This window comes from Salvelinus alpinus, chromosome 25, assembly GCF_045679555.1.
Source record: "Salvelinus alpinus chromosome 25, SLU_Salpinus.1, whole genome shotgun sequence".
NCBI classification, from domain to species: Eukaryota; Metazoa; Chordata; class Actinopteri; order Salmoniformes; family Salmonidae; genus Salvelinus; species Salvelinus alpinus.
The window spans coordinates 12,501,752-12,516,515 of record NC_092110.1 but is presented as its reverse complement, the minus strand read 5'-3'; the positions used below and the strand labels follow the sequence as shown (position 1 = coordinate 12,516,515).

The 14,764-nt window shown below is 41.9% G+C and overlaps 1 long non-coding RNA gene across 1 annotated transcript in view; it reads left to right on the top strand.

Moving 5' to 3' along the window:
* Positions 1–644: 644 nt before the first annotated feature.
* The window catches only part of LOC139553368 (uncharacterized), a 31,446-nt gene continuing 17,326 nt past the window's right edge, over positions 645–14,764 (top strand). Inside the window, exon 1 of the long non-coding RNA XR_011670641.1 lies at positions 645–919. This is a non-coding gene — a long non-coding RNA (uncharacterized lncRNA). The remainder of the gene's footprint in view (positions 920–14,764) is intronic.

The following is a 14,764-nucleotide window of genomic DNA, read 5'->3' as shown; positions in this document are numbered from 1 at the left end:
GTATACCACCCCTACCTTGTCACAACACAACTGATTGGCTCAAACGCATAAAGAAGGAAATAAATTCCACAAATTAACTTTTAACAAGGCACACATGTTAATTGAAATGTGTTCCAGGTGACTACCTCATGTAGCTGGCTGAGAGAATGCCAAGAGAGTGCAAAGCTGTCATCAAGGCAAAGGTTGGCTACTTTGAAGAATCTCAAATATAAATATATTTTGATTTAACACTTTTTTGGTTACTACATGATTCCATATGTGTCATTTCATAGTTTTGATGTCTTCACTATTATTCTACAATGTAGAAAATAGTGAAAATAAAGAAAAACCCTTTAATGAGTAGGTGTGTCCAAACGTTTTACTGGTACTGTATTTTTCCCCAAAAATATAAATGTAAAATGATATGTCATATTGGATCTTTTAGTTGGAAGGATGAAACCAATCAGAATGTTTAACATCAACCTATGTCACGCCCTGACCTTAGAGTTCCTTATTATCTTCTATGTTTGGTTAGGTCAGGGTGTGACTCGGGTGGGAAAGTCTATGTTTTCTATTTCTTTGTTTTTGGCCGTTTGTTTCCCAGTCAGAGGCAGCTGTCTATCGTTGTCTCTGATTGGGGCTCATATATAAGTTGTAATTTCCCTTTTGGGTTTTGTGGGATCTTGTTTTCTGTTTAGTGTTTCTGCCTGACAGAACTGTGCGCTTTCACATTTTTTTTAAATTTTGTTTGAGTGTTTTTTGAAAATAAAGAATCGTCAACACTTACCACGCTGCGACTTGGTCCACTCTTCATACCACCAACGAGAGCCGTAACAACCTAATTCTGCAATCTTCCCTTTAAGGACTGAAAAGAAAACCAGCAGTACTCCAGACCCTCCAGGCTTGAGAGTATGGAGTATCAGAATGATATCAACATAAGGTATGTCAGATTCTGCTCCTCCATCTGCAAAACATTTCAACTCATTTCCCCAGTGGTCCTGTATCTGCCAAACTGCAAGTCTGTAAATTCAAACTGTGAAAATGTCACTTAAGTGCAACATTGAGGATGTGTTTGTTAGGAAATCATCTTAAATAGCTACTAAACAAAAAACACTCAAGATAAATTTGCTCTTCTCCTGAGCACATAATGCAAATCACTCTGTAACCAGATTAATCATACAAGGGTCATTCCACAAAAAGAGTGCCCTTTGATATTTTAAGTAGAAATTTTGCACCAATACTGCATTTTTTAAAAGCCTGTTGTATTAAATTAAGTGTCCTTTAATATAGACCACATGGAAAATTCAATAAATCAAATGTTGTGTATGAATAAAGACTTGTCAAAATGCAGAATGTTGTTACTTTAGCATGTCCCTCTGTGCACCCTCTGTTACATCTTAACCCTCAAAGTTCTCCACGTTCTCACCATTGTAAAGCCACAGTTATTTTGCTGCTTTGACAAAGTCATGTCTGAAGATTTATTTCATGTGATTAGTGATGCATTTACGTATGTCCCTCATTTTAAGATCAACCCTGTTATGTGAACTGAACTCTCGTTTTAATATGGTGAAATTATTTTTTCAAAAGAAACATTGAACATCTTTTTATTTAACCAGGTAGGCCAGTTGAGAACAAGTTCTCATTTACAACTGCGACCTGCCCAAGATAAAGCAAAGCAGTGCGACAAAAACAACAACACAGAGTTACACAAACAAATGTACAGTCAATAACACAATAGAGAAAATCTATGTACAGTGTGTGCAAATGTAGGGAGGTAAGGCAATAAATAGGCCATGGAGGAGAAATAATTACAATTTAGCATTAACACGAGTGATAGATGTGCAGATGATGTACAAGTAGAGATACTGGAGTGCAAAAGAGCAAGAGGATAAGTAACAATATGGGGATGAGGTACTGCAGTTGGGTGTGCTATTTACAGATTGGCTGTGTACAGGTACAGTGATCGGTAAGTTGCTCTGACAGCTAATACTTAAAGTTAGAGAGGGAGTCTCCAGCCTCAGTGATTTATTTTTTTTGCAATTCGTTCCAGTCATTGGCAGCAGAGAACTGGAAGGAAAGGCGGCCAAAGCAAGTGTTGGCTTTCGGGGTGACCAGTGAAATATACCTGCTGGAGTGCGCTACGGGTGGGTGTTGCTATGGTGGCCAGTGAACTGAGATAAGGCGGGGCTTTACCTTTCAAAGACTTATAGATGACCAGGAGCCAGTGGGTTTGGCAATGGATATGTAGTGAGGGCTAGCCAACGAGAGCATACAGGTCGCAGTGGTGGGTAGTATATGGGGCTTTGGTGACAATGGATGGCACTGTGATAGACTATGTCCGGTTTGCTGAGTAGAGTGTTGGAGGTTATTTTGTAAATGACATCGCCGAAGTCAAGGATCGGTAGGATAGTCAGTTTTACGAGGGTATCTTTGGCAGCATGGGTGAAGGCGGCTTTGTTTTGCTGAAATAGTAAGCCGGGTTTAATTTTGGATTGGAGATGTTTAATGTGAGTCTGGAAGGAGAGTTTACAGTCTAACCTGACACCTAGAATATGTGGACAAATACCTAAGTCAGAACTGTCCAGAGTATCGGTTGAAGAGCATGCATTTAGTTTTACTTGCATTTAAGAGCAGTTGGAGGCCACGGAAGGAGAGTTGTATGGCATTGAAGCTCATCTGGAGGTTAGTTAGCAGTGTCCAACGGAGGGCCAGAGGTATACAGAATGATGTGGATCAGAGAATCACCAGAATCAAGAGCGACATCATTGATATATATATACAACAGGCCCTCTGATTTGACACACTGAGAAGTAGTTGGTGAACCAGGCAAGGCAGTCATTTGAGAAGCCAAGGCTATTGAGTCTGACGATAATAATGCGGTGATTGACAGTTGAAAGCCTTGGCCAGGTCATTGAAGACGGCTGCACAATACTGTCTTTTATCAATGGCAGTTATGATATCGTTTAAGGCCTTTAGCGTGGCTGAGGTGCACCCATGACCAGCTCGGAAACCAGATTGCATAATGGAGACGGTAGGATTCGAAATGGTCGGTGATCTGTTGGTTAACTTGGCTTTCGAAGATTTTAGAAAAGCAGGGCAGGATGGATATACAGTTGAAGTCACTTAAACTAGTTTTTCAACCACTCCACAAATGTATTTTTAACAAACTATAGTTTTGGCAAGTCGGTTAAGGACATCTACTGTGTGTGTGACACGTAATTTTTCCAACAATTGTTTACAGACAGATTATTTCACTTATAATTCACTGTATCACAATTCCAGTGGGTCAAAAGTTTACATACACTAAGTTAACTGTGCCGTTAAACAGCTTGGGAAATTCCAGAAAATTATGTCATGGCTTTAGAAGCTTCTGATAGGCTAATTGACATCATTTGAGTCAATTGGAGGTGTACCTGTGGATGTATTTCAAGGCTTACCTTCAAACTCGGTGCCTCTTTGCTTGACATCATGGGAAGATACAAAGAAATCAGCCAAGACCTCAGAAAAATGTTGTATCCCTCCACAAGTCTGGTTCATCCTTGGGAGCAATTTCCAAATGCCTGAAGGTACCACGTTAATCTGTACAAACAATAGTATGCAAGTATAAACACCATGGGACCACACAGCTGTCATATCACTCAGGAAGTAGATGCGTTCTGTCTCCTAGAATGAACATAATTTGGTGCGGAAAGTGGAAATCGATCCCATAACAACAGCAAAGGATGTTCTGAAGATGCTGGAGAAAACAGGTACAAAAGTATCTATATCCACAGTAAAACGAGTCCTATATCGACATAACCTGAACGGCTGCTCAACAAGGAAGAAGCCACTGTTCCAAAACCGCCATAAAGACTACAGTTTGCAATTGCTGGTGGAGAAATGTCCTCTCGTCTGAAGAAACAAATATAGAACTGTTTGACCATAATGACCATCGTTATGTTTGGAGAAAAAAGTGGAATGCTTGCAAGACGAAGAACACCAGCCCAACCGTGAAGCAAGGGGGTGGCAGCATGTGGGGGTGCTTTGCTGCAGGAGGGACTGGTGCACCTCACAAAATAGATGGAAAATTATGTGGATATATTGAAGCAACATCTCAAGACATCAGTCAGGAAGTTAAAGCTTGGTCGCAAATGGGTCTTCCAAATGGACAATGACCCCAAGCGTACTTCCAAAGTTGTGGCAAAATGGCTTAAGGACAACAAAGTCAAGGTATTGGAGTGGCCATCACAAAGCCCTGACCTCAATCGTATAGAACATTTGTGGGCATAACTGAAAAAGCGTGTGTAGTGAGGCCTACAAACCTGACTCAGTTGCAGCAGCTGTCAGGTGGAATGGGTCAAAATTCACTCAACTTATTGTGGGAAGCTTGTGGAAAGCTACCTGAAACGTTTGGCCCAAGTTCAACAATTTAAAAGCAATGCTACCACATACTAATTGAGTGTATGTAAACTTCTGACCCACTGGGAATGTGGTGAAATAAATAAAAGCTCTCTACAGTTCTCTCTAATATAAAGTTCTCTACTATTATTCTGACATTTCACATTCTTAAAACAAAGTGGTGATCCTAATTGACCTAAAGACAGGTGATTTTACAAGGATTAAATGTCTGGAATTGTGAAATGTTGAGTTTAAATGTATTTGGCTAAGGTGTATGTAAACTTCCGACTTCAACTGTAGGTCTATAACTGTTTTGATCTAGAGTCTCCCTCTTTGAAGAGGGGGATGACCACGGCACCTTTCCAATCTTTGGGGATCTCAGACGATATGAAAGAGGTTGAATAAGCTGGTAATAGGGGTTGCAACAATTTCAGCGGATAATTTTTAGAAAGAGGGTCCAGATTGTTTAGCCCAGCTGATTTGTAGGGATCCAGATTTTGCAGCTCTTTCAGAACAAGAAGTGGTGGGGCTTGAAAGTTTCTGCAGGGGTTGCTGAGATGTTGGATATGGTAGGTTTAGCCAAGTTGAAAGCATGGCCAGCTGTAGAAAAATGCTTATTGAAATGATTGATTATCGTAGATTTATCGGTGGTGACAATGTTGCCTATCTTCAGTGCAGTGGGCAGCTGGGAGGAAGTGCTCTTATTCTCCATGGACTTTAGTGTCCCAAACATTTTGGGAATTAGCGCTACAGGATGCAAATTTCTGTTTGAAAATGCTAGCCTTAGCTTTCCTAACTGACTGAGTGTATTGGTTCCTGACTTCCCTGAAAAGTTGCATATCACGGGCTATTCAATGCTAATGCAGAACGCCACAGGATGTTTTTGTGCTGGTCAAGGGCCGTCAAGTCTGGTGTGAACCAAGGGCTATATCTGTTCTTAGTTCTACCTTTTTTTGAATGGGGCATGCTTATTTAAGATGGTGAGGAAAGCACTTTTAAAGAGCAACCAGGCATCCTCTACTGACGGGTCAATATCCTTCGAGGATACCTGGGCCAGGTTGATTAGAAAGGCCTGCTCGCTGAAGTGTTTTATGGAGCGTTTGACAGTGATGAGGGGTGGACGTTTGACCGCAGACCCATTACGCACGCAGGCAATGAGGTAATGATCGCTGAGATCCTGGTTGAAGACAGCAGAGGTGTATTTAGAGGGCAAGTTGGTCAGGATGATATCTAAAAGGGTGCCCATGGTTACAGATTTAGGGTTGTATCTGGTAGGTAACTTCATAATATGTGTGAGATTGAGGGCATCTAGCTTAGATTGTAGGATGGCCAGAGTAACGCTGCCCCCTACCCTAGAGAAGTTTTCACGTTTGTATGAACGGCATATCCAAATTCAACTGCCAGTTACTCATCCCCAGGAGATAAGATATGCATATTATTAGTAGATCTGGATAGAAAACACTCTGAAGTTTCTAAAACTGTTTGAATCATGTCTGTGTATAACAGAACTTATTTAGCAGGCAAAACCCCGAGGACAAACCATTCAGATTTTTTTTTTGAGGTCAGTCTTTTCAATTAGGTTTCATTGGGAAACCAGATTTCTAAGCGAATTGCTTGCAGTTCCTATGGCTTCCACTAGATGTCAACAGTCCTGAGAAATAGGTTGAGGTTATTCCTTTGTGTAATGAAGAAATACGGCCATCTTGAAGTCGAGGCACTCCAGGTGTCCTGGACATGCGCTTCAATCAAACAGAAGGCATGCTACATATCGTTTTAATCCTGTATTGAACACATATCATCCCGTCTTCAGTTTTATTGATTTATTAACGTAAAAAAATACCTAAAGTTGTATTACAAAAGTAGTTTAACATTTTTTGGCAAAGTTTATAGGTAACCTTTTGAGCTATTTTGTCGTCACGTTTGAGCAAGTTGGAACCGGTGTTTTTCTGGATCAAACGCGCCAAATAAATGGACATTTTGGATAAATATATCAACGGAATTAATCAAACAAAAGGACCATTTGTGATGTTTATGGGACATATTGGAGTGCCAACAACAGAAGCTTGTCAAAGGTAAGGCATGAATTATATTTTTATTTCTGCGTTTTTTGTCTCGCCTGCTGGGTTGAAATGTTTTCTCTTTTGTTTACTATAAGTACTATGCTCAGATAATAGCATCGTAGGCTTTTCAGCAAAAGCATATTTGAATTCTGACATGTTGGCTGGATTCACAACCAGTGTGGATTTAATTTGGTATCTTTCATGTGTGATTTAATGAAAGTTTGATTTTATAGTAATTTTCATAGTAATTAATTTTAATTTGGCGCTCTGTATTTTCTCAGGCTTTTTGCCAAGTGATACAGTAGCGTCTTGCCTAAACTCAGATTTTGGGATATAAATATGAACTTTACCAAACAAAAAATGCATGTATTGTGTAACATGAAGTCCTATCAGTGTCATCTGATGAAGATTATCTCTATTTCTGCTTTTTGTTACTGCTCTCTTTAGCTGGAAAAATGGCTGTCTTTTTTTTCTGTGACTTGGCTCATACCTAACATAATCGTTTGGTGTGCTTTCGTCGTAAAACCTTTTTGAAATCGGACACTTTGGCTGGATTTACAACAAGTGTAGCTTTAAAATGGTGTAAAATACTTGTATGCTTGAGGAATTTAAATTATGTGATTTCTGTTTTTAATTTGGCGCCCTGCAGTTTCACTGGCTGTTGACGAGGTGGGAAGCTACCATCCCACATACCCTAGAGCGGTTAAGCATTTCCCAGTTTAGGTCACCTAACAGTACAAACTCTGAAGATAGATGGGGGGGGCGATCTATTCACATATGGTGTCCAAGGCACAGCTGGGGGCTGAAGGGGGTCTATAACAAGCGGCAATGGTGAGACTTGTTTTTGGAAAGGTGGATTTTTAAAAGTCGAAGCTCGAATTGTTTGGGAACAGAACTGGATAGTATGCCAGAACTCTGCAGGCTATCTCTGCAGTAGATTGCAACTCCGCTCACTTTTGCAGTACTATCTTGTCAGAAAATGTTATAGTTAGGGATGGGGATTTCAGAATTTTTGGTGGACTTCCTAAGCCAGGATTCAGACACGGCTAGGTCATCCGGGTTGGCGGAGTGTGCTAAAGCAGTGAATAAAACAAACTTAGGGAGGAGGCTTCTAATGTTAACATGCATGAAACCAAGGCTTTTATGGTTACAGAAGTCAACAAATGAGAGCGCCTGGGGAATGAGAGTTGAGCTAGGGGCTGCAGGGCCTGGGTTAACCGCTGCACAGAGGAGTAGGGTAAGGCTATTGGCTATAAGAACTGGTCGTCTAGTGCTTTCGGAACAGAGTAAAAGGAGCAGATTTCTGTGCGCGGAAGAATAGATTCAAGGCATAATGTACAGACAAGGGTATGGTAGGATGTGAGTACAGTGGAGGTAAACCTAGGTGACAATGAGAGGTTTTGTCTCTAGAGGCACCATTTAAGCCAGGTGAGGTCACCGCATGTGTGGGGGGTGGAACAAAAGGGCTATCTAAGGCATATTGAGCAGGGCTGGAGGCTCTACAGTGAAATAAGACACTAACCAAAACGGCAATAGACAAGGCATATTGACATTAGGTAGAGGCTTGTGGATCCGAGTGATCATACGGTCCAGTGAGTAGCTAGGCAAGTTGGAGACAAGGCGATTCAGACAGCTAGCAGGCCGGGGCTAGCAGATGGGCCTTTGGGGGACGTCGCAACGGAAGAGCCTGTTGAAACCCCCTCGGACGGTTACGTCGGCAGACCAGTTGTGATGGATCGGCGGGGATCTGTGTCAGAAGTAAAAAGGTCCAGGCCAATTGGCAAAATAGGTATTGTAGCCCAAGAATTGGCGGATGGACCTCTTCAGCTAGCCAGGAGATGGGCCTAGCTCGAGGCTAGCTCCAGGCTAACTGGTGCTCGCTTCGGGACAGATGTTAGCCAGGAGTAGCCACTCGGATAGCAGCCATGCTAGCTGCGATGGTCCGGTGTAAAGGTTCAAAGCTTGCGGTAGGAATCTGGAGATGTGGTAGAGAAAAAGCAGTACGATATGCTCTGAGTTGATATCGCGCTGTGCAGACTGGCAGGAATTGACCGGGCTGAGGCTGGCTGATGTCCGAGTTAACGGTGATGACCGCTAGCAGTGGCAACTGACTACTAGTTAGCTGGCTAGCTTCTGATGGGGGTTCCGGTTCTGAAGTGTTAAAAAAAAAAAAAGATCCATACCACATTGGGTGAGGCGGGTTGCAGCAGAGTATGTTCAGTCCGTAAATGGAAATTAAGATTTTAAAAATAATACATATATATACACATACATGGGACGGGACAAGACAAACAGACGTCCGACTGTTACGCCATCTTAGAAACATCCAATAGCCAAATCATAGTGTAACAGTAGGGGAGCTGGTTCTACTCTTTTTGGCCATTTTGTGGTGGAAAACTGAGCGAGTCAAACATAACATGTCAACCCTGTTACTCATAGATAGGCTAGAAATGTTTAACCATTTTTTTTTAAATGTTGCATTAAATTTTCCTGTCACAAGGCACATAATGGGCACTTACTATAGCAATTTTTTTAAATTATTATTCTGAGATGGAAAACGTGTTTTTTATGAAGTAGAACATGACAATGTTAAAATTAGGTGAAATGAAACGTTTAAATGTTACGCAACCCAAAAGGTACTCAATTGGCGGAACGACACACAAAACAAGCAAAATACATAAACACGCACGCATACGAATGTGTGTTTCTGTATGATCCCTGTGCATTCTAATGATGGCAGCCTTATTTGGTTTGTTTGCAGCAACTGTATGTGCTCTAAGCCCCAGAATCCACCGCAGACTGGGTGTGCGTTAGCCTCTTTTAGAATCCAAGAGTGAAATACTTACGTCTCTAACATGTAGGCTCAGCATTCCCGAACAGTAAAAATAAATGTTGAACAAACTTAATTCCAACTTTCTTTGCCTGTTGTCTGTCAACTTTGTCCCTCTGAGATAATCCGTTTACAAAATATCCACAGGGAAGTTATCAACCCAACCTTCACTACACTGGTCTGTATATCGGTTTGGATTTCCGTTTTTTTAAATTGTCAATACTGATCAAATTCGCTAGTGACAGACACTTCCACAATATGAACGACCCTAAACAAACCACAGACCGAACGACAAACACTTCCAGCTGATTGGGAGGAAATGTGCTTCGGTCGACATTCGGTTATTGTTTACATATTGTGCATCAACTGCAATGAGTCAAGAGATTGAAAATACAAGCGACAGAACCTACCGTTGCTGCAAAAATATATCCTACCACCAAAAGGACCAACAGCATGTACAACCGGTAAAGTAAGTGTAAATAAAAAATTTTTTTCAACATTCTGGCTTGTAAAGACTCTTTCGTCTTTTTTAGGGCGACTTCGGGCAGACTGAAAATACATGGAGTAACCATAGTAACAGTGTGATGTTTAGGCAATGGGTGTGTGTCTGATCTATACCATTGACTCCCTCACGCTATCTAAATGTGTGTTGGCGATTTAAATGCCAGGTGAGACAGATCAATGGAGGTTTCTGATCAATACCATTGACACCCTGCCTCCCTCTATCCCACAGTATAATTGCATACTGTATAGAGTTGAGCTGAAGCATGACGATTACTGACAGAAACATGTGTTGCTGTGGGCCACACGCGCACACACACTCAAAGCAAACCAAAGTAAATGTATGCGCTTCAATACGCCATTAACATCAAAAAGCAACAGACACTAGTGTTAATCAGAGCTAATACAAGTCAACAATTATCATGTTCTCTTAAGTAATTTGTAACACTCAGTGTGCATTGAGGGCTGTTTTTAGAGCCATGGTGTGCTTGAATGACAATTGTATGAGTTTATTATTAATTAGCTTTCAGTCATACCAATACAAATCCTTTAGTGAGATGACTGACAGTTATTTGGTTGCCTCAAATGATCTGAATTGAATGGCTGATGTCTCCCAAAGTGGAGCTGAGTAATGAATAGAGAGCAGCCTGATGAGACCAAACATTGCATGTTTTATCTAATACCCTGCTCACAGTTGAGATGCTGGCTAGGCCAACACTAATGTTGTTTTCCTGTGTTTTACATACATTGAGCATACAAAACATTAGGAACACCATTCTAATATTGAGTTGCACCCCTTTTGCCCTCAGAACAGCCTCAAATTGTGTGGGCATGGACTCCACAAGGTGTCTAAAGCGTTCCAAAGGGATGCTGGTCTATGTTGACTCCAATGCTTCCCACAGTTGTGTGAAGTTAGCTAGATAACCTTTGGGTGGTGGACCATTCTTGATACACACAGTAACTTGTTGAGCGTGGAAAACCCAGCAGCGTTGCAGTTCTTGACACACTCAAACCGGTGTGCCTGGCACTTACTACCATACCCCGTTCAAAGGCACTTAAATATTTTGTCTTGCCCATTCCCCCTCTGAATGGCACACATACGCAATCCATTTCTCAATTGTCTGAAGGTGTAAAAATCCTTCTTTAACCTGTCTCCTCCCCTTCATCTCCACTGACTAAAGTTGATTCAACAGGTGACATCAATGAGGGATCCTAGCTTTCACCAGGATTCACCTGGTCAGTCATGTTCCTAATGTTTTGTACACTGTGTATATTTCCACATGAGGTTGGAAAAGTGGTTGTAAAACAGGATATGACCTCAAATACTAATCTGCACTATACTGCATTTGCACTATGTACACGTCCGCACAACACTGTATATCCACTGGATATATTTGCCATGGCAGCATCCCTCTGCTTATATAGATACATCCCCTCTGTAAATGGTATATTCCCACTGCAATCAGCCTATACTCCAGAGTTTGATGTTGAATGTTTACTGTACCGATATTGCATATTTTGTTTGACGTCCATGTGGATTTGTCTGTCTACTGCTGGCAGCACCTACAGTACACACTAAGGCAAGTTCTGGGTATTTGTAAATGTGACCGACCACCTGTAGTCGGTCTTATGTTGCAACATTTTAAATGGTGTTTTTATTTACATTGTAAAAAAGTAGAGGATTAGAACTACAAAATGGTATATCATAAACTGTAGTTGAGGTACAATGGGAAAGTAATCCTTCTTTGAAAGTTGATCAACTTGTAACCCCACTTTTGAAAATGGCCCATGAATATTTTGGTACACCGACTGGAGAGGTCCTCTTTGTCTACACGTATTCAGCATTGTTCACTCCCTATATGCCATAGCCCCACCAATCTCTTTAAGGATTCACATGTGAGACCATATGCTAAACAGAGTGAGTAAGGTAAAGTAGTAAACAACCAAAGATTAAGACTAAAAGTAGTCTACAATAAGGAAAAAGTTCAGGTAAAAATACGCTATCTAGTCCTTGGCCTATCAAATGTTATTTGTCACATGTGCCGAATACAACAAATACCGTGAAATGCTTACTTACAAATTAACCAACAATGCAGTTCAAGAAATAGTTAAGAAAATATTTGCTAAATAAACTAAAGTATATACAGGGGGTACCAAGTCAATGTGCGGGGGTACAGGTTAGTCGAGGTAATTTGTACATGTAGGCAGGGGTAAAGTGACTGCATAGATAATAAACAGCGAGTAGCAGCAGTGTAAAAACAAAGGGGGTGTCAATGTAAATAGTCCGGGTGGCCATTTGATTAATTGTTCAGCAGTAATATGGCTTGGGGGTAAAAGCCTTTTGGACCTAGACTTGGCGCTCCGGTACTGCTTGCCGTGCGATAGAGAAAGAACCGTCTATGACTTGGGTGTCGAGTCCTTGACAATTTTTTTTTTGGGGGGGGGGGCTTCCTCTGACACCGCCTAGTAGGTTCTGGATGGCAGGAAGCTTAGCCACAGTGATGTACTGGAACATACGCATTGCCCTCTGTAGCGCCTTGCGGTCAGATGCCGAGCAGTTGCCATACCAGGCGGTGATGGAACCGGTCAGGATGCTCTCGATGTTGCAGCTATAGAACTTTTTGAGGATCTTGGGACCCATGCCAAATCATTTCAGTCTCCTGAGGTGGAAAAGGTTGTCGTGCCCTCTTCACAACTGTCTTGGTGTGTTTGGACCATGATAGTTCGTTGGTGATGTGGACACCAAGGAACATACCTTTCGACCCGCTCCACTACAGCCCCGTCGATGTTAATGGGGGGGCCTGTTCAGCCCTCCGTTTACTATAGTCCACAATCAGCTCCTTTGTCTTGCTCACATTGAGGGAGAAGTTGTTGTTCTGGCACAACTGCCAGGTCTCTGACCTCCTCCAAATAGGCTGTCTCATCATTGTCGGTGATCAGGCTTACCACTTATGTCGTCAGCAAAATTAATGATGGTGTTGGAGTCGTGCTTTGGCCACGCAGTCGTTAGTGAACAGGGAGTACAGGAGGGGACTAAACACGCACCCCTGGACACAGTCGTCCGGAACAGCTTGTGTTCTCATGCTTGCTTCAGTGTTGCTTGCCTCAAAATGAGCATAAAAGGCATTTAGCTTGTTTGTAAGGCTCGCGTCACTGGGCAGCTCGCGGCTGGGTTTCCCATTGTAGTCCGTAATAGTTTGCAAGCCCTGCCACATCCGACGAGCAGGTGTAGTAGGATTCAATCTTAGTCCTTTATTGATGCTTTGCGTGTTTGATGGTTCATCTGAGGGCATAGCGGGATTTCTTGTAAGCGTCCGGGATTAGTGTCCCGCTCCTTGAAAGCGGCAGCTCTAGCCTTTAGCTCGGTCCGGATGTTGCCTGTAATCCATGGCTTCTGGTTGGGATGTGTCACTGGGGACGACCTCGTCGATGCACTTATTGATGAAGCCAGTAACTGATGTGGTATACTCCTCAATGCCATTGGCTGAATCCCGGAAAATGTTCCAGTCTAACAAAACAGTCCTGTAGCATCCACATCTGACCACTTCCATATTGAACAAGTCACTGGTACTTCCTGCTTTAGTTTTTGCTAGTAAGCAGGAATCAGGAGGATATAATTATGGTCAGATTTGCCAAATGGAGAGCGAGGGAGAGCTCTGTATGCCTCTGGAGTAAAGGTGGTCTAGAGTGTCTTTCCTCTGGTTGCACATGTGACATGCTGGTAGAAATGAGGTAAAACAGATTTCAGTTTGCCTGCATTAAAGTCCCCAGCTGCTAGGAGCACCATTTCTGGATGAATTTTCTTGTTTGCTTATGGCTTTATACAGCTTGTTGAGTGCGGTCTAAGTACCAGCATCGATTTATGGTGGTAAATAGATGGCTACGAATAATATAGATAAGAAATCTCTTGGTAGAATACCTCATGACAAGCTGTAGATAGATTTATCTCAGGCAAGCAATAACTCAAGACTTCTTTAACCTTTTCTCAATAGGGGGTGCTGTTTACACTTTGAAGATTTTTCGTTCCCAGATTAAACTGCCTCGTACTCAATTCTTGCTCGTACAATATGCATATTACTATTGGATAGAAAACACTAGTTTCTAAAACCGTTTGAATTATTTCTCTGAGTGAAACAGAACTCATTCTGCAGCTGACTTCCTGTCAAGAAGTGAGATTTCTGAAATTGAGGTCTCTGTTCCAGGGTCGGTTTATAAATTCCCTTATAAGCTATGGGGCTACATGCACTGCATACGCCTTCCCCTAGATGTCAGTAAGCGGTGAGACTTTGAATGGAGCGGATAGCACCATCTGGGGGAGTATAAAACCTCTTGGAACGGAAGTACCGACCTTTGACGAGGCGCCTGACGCAGGAGGGAAACCGGCATGGCGTCTTCAAAAGCTTTCAGTTTAGCAGTTCTATATCTCCGGCTCTGATTTAATTTGTTTTTTGTCTTAAACTTCATAAGGTAGTTAATTTAAACCGACTTATAGCAGTTTATTGCGATTTTCTGGTGTTTCTTTGTCAGGCGTTATCACGAGTTGGGCACCTCTCCGGTACATCGGCGTTAGCAGCTAATTTCAACAGGAGTAGAGGACATCTTTCAACCAAAAGACGATTGTTCTGGACAAAGGACCACTTGCCCAAGATTCTGATGGAAGATCATCCAAAAGTAAGAGCTATTTATGATGTTAATTCGTATATCTGTGGAAAGATGTAAAATTATTTGTCCTCCATTGATTTAGGCATGGTCTCGCTGTAACGCACGCTGAATGTCGAGTAACGTTAATTTTTAAAATCTAACACAGCGGTTGCATTAAGAACTAATGTGTCTTTCATTTGCTGTCCAACCTGTATTTTAGTCAAGTTTACGATTAGTTATCGATTAGATTAGGTGCCTCTCCAAGATGGCGCCGGCCAGATTGCCTGAAATGTTGCTACTAATCACATTGTATAACCACGATTTGTGCTGCTAAATATGCACATTTTCGAACAAAACCTATATGCATTGTGTAATA